General features: G+C 46.0%; 1 pseudogene; it reads left to right on the top strand.

Annotated features, from left to right (window-relative positions):
• Positions 1-2,129: 2,129 nt before the first annotated feature.
• Positions 2,130-2,228, top strand: LOC115065246 (annotated as a pseudogene).
• The last annotated feature ends 556 nt before the right edge of the window (positions 2,229-2,784 follow it).

The raw sequence follows: 2,784 nt of genomic DNA, 5'->3' as shown, positions 1-2,784 counted from the left end.
AGACAGGGTTTCTCTGTATATTCCTGGCTGTCTTGGAACTCACTCTGTAGACCAGGCCAGCCTCGAACTCAGAAATTCGCCTGCCTCTGCCTCCCAAGTGCTGGGATTAAAGGCATGAGCCACCACCGCCCAGCCCCTTCCTCCTTTTCTTCCTCCTTCTCCCCTTCCCTCCTTTCTTTCTTCCTCTTCCTCTTTCTCCTCCTTTTCTCCTTCCTTCTTCTTTGCACCCCTTAGAGGAGAATGACATGGTGTCCTCCCAGTGGGCCCTGGAGTTCCGTATACTTGCTGAGACCATACAGACTTCCACATTCTCTGGGCATACTCGCACCATAAAATTGTGTAGCTGTGAAGTGGTTTGGAAGAGAAGCTGCATGTAAATATATACACATACACTAAAGCTTCAACGTGGTAGCCTCACAAAAAAAAAAAAAATTACCTTCGTTCTCTCTATTTTTGTCTTTCTTTCTCTATCTTTTCCTTTCAGCAAAGGAAATCAAGTTGGGTTGTTTGGTTGGTTGGTTGGTTAGTTTTGCTTTTTTTCCCCAGGACAGGGTTTCTCTGTGTATCCCTGGCTGTTCTAGAACTCTCCTGAGTGCTGGAATTAAAGGCATGTCCCACCATGCTCAGACAAATCTAGTTTTCAATACTGGGGTTTTGCCTCTGAACTCAACCTCAGGTCCTTATGGCTTTTCAGGGCCTTTGGTGGCTGAGTCTTTCTGTAATACGACCCTTCCACCTGGAATTTCTTCCTTTTCCTCTGCTTCTTATCTGGAAATTAGTTGCTAACATACTAACCCTCAGCCCTTTAAGCATGAGAATCAGACTTTATAAAAAGCCAGACGAAGTGGTGTGTACCTGTAACTCCAGTGCAGGGGGAACGGGGACAGGAGGATCCCTGGGGCTTGGTGGACAGCCAGCCTACCCAAATCAGTGAGCTTCAGGCTCAAGGAGAGACACTGTTACAGCAGAATAGAGGATATGCATGGCACAGTGCATACACACACGCCTTCAGTCTCAGCACCCAGTAGACAACAAAGGCAGGGGATTTCTGTGAGCTTGAAGCCATCCAGAGCTACAGTGAGACCGTCTCTCAAAAATCAATCATTAGGTGGAAAAGTATCTGAAGAAGGCACCTGAAATTAATCTCTGAACTCCTGTGAACATGCTGCCCCTCCCCCCCACACACATGTACATGTACATACATGTACACACATGCACATGTGCTAAGCCCAGCTGGCCCTTACTGGAAGCCAGCCCATACCGAGATACTACTTTCTAAGACTATTTCACTCGCTTTGTACATTTTCCATCACAGTTATTTATTTAGTGTACAATAGACAACTTACGGGAACTGGGTCTCTCCTTCCACATGTGGGTACCAAGAATCAAACCCAGGTCATCAGGCTTGAGAGCAGGCCTTTGCTTGCACAGCCATCTCCCCAAGCTTCTAACCCCATTTCTTACCACGCCTTGTAGGCCCTACCATACAGAAAAGGAACTGGAAGTTTCTGCTTTGTGATCCCTTTCTGGACTGTGCCCTGGTGGAAGGGAAGGTAGCCCCATGTTTACTGTCTTCACAGGTCCAACAAGGCATGCGACATACTCAATGAGCCCATGTAGACAGGTACTCCGAAGCCAGATCATGACTGAAAATGTGCAATGGTTCACTCTAAAGCAGTAGTGCTCAGCCTTTGAAATGCTACGACCCTCTGAGACAGTTCCTCAGTTGCGGTGACTCCCAAACCTAAAATCATTTTTTATTGCTACTTCATAACTGTAATTTTGCCACTGTTATAAATCATAGTGTAACTATCTGCTATACAAGATAGCTGATATATGACAACACCCCCCCCAAGGGGTTGAGACCCACAGGTTGAGAACCAGTGCTCTAAAGCATCGGCGGTTTGGCTTAAGACAAGGTGACACAGACAGACCAACGGCTCCTGGTGAAATTGCAGAACCATGAGACAGATGAGTGCATGGATGGGTCCTTCCTGAGGCTCCCAGGATAAGACATATTTCCTACTGGATGGTACTCAAGAGGCCAGCAGGTTTCTGCTGCTTTTCATTGGTCCTCTGCAGCTTTATTCTCTGCTTTCAATCCTGGATTCTATAGCAAGATTCTCTTTGATGAAAATGTTTCCCATCTCTAGAGCAAACTGTGGGTCCTAATCACTGCCCAGCCTCCATGCCTGTAGGCTGCTGACACTGAAGTGGGTCACACAGTGGATTAAAAAAAAAGAAAGAAAGAGGGGGCTGGTGAGATGGCTCAGTTGGTAAGAGCACCTGACTGCTCTTCCAAAGATGCAGAGTTCAAATCCCAGCAACCACATGGTGGCTCAAAACCATCCTTAATGAGATCTGACTCCCTCTTCTGGAGTGTCTGAAGACAGCTACAGTGTACTTACATATAATAAATAAAATATTTTTTTTTAAAAAAAGAAAGAAAAACAATGAAGCTCTCAAATGAAGTTCAAGAAGGAAGACAAAAGTATGAATACTTCAGTTCTTAGAAGGGGGAACAAAATACCCATGGGAGGAGATACAGAGACAAAGTGTGGAGCAAAGACTGAAGGAAATATCATCCAGAAACTGCCCAACCTGGGGATCTATACCATATACAGACACAAATCCAGACACTACTGTGGATGCCAACAAGTGCTTGCTGACAGGAGCCTGATATAGCTGTCTCCTGAGAGGCTCTGTCAGTGCCTGACAAATACAGAAGTGGATGCTCTCAGCCAACCATTGGACTGAGCACATGCTCCCCAATGGAGGAACTAG

Source organism: Mus pahari, chromosome 13 (assembly GCF_900095145.1).
Source record: "Mus pahari chromosome 13, PAHARI_EIJ_v1.1, whole genome shotgun sequence".
In the NCBI taxonomy this organism is placed as follows: Eukaryota; Metazoa; Chordata; class Mammalia; order Rodentia; family Muridae; genus Mus; species Mus pahari.
This window is presented reverse-complemented; position numbering and strand designations above follow the sequence as displayed.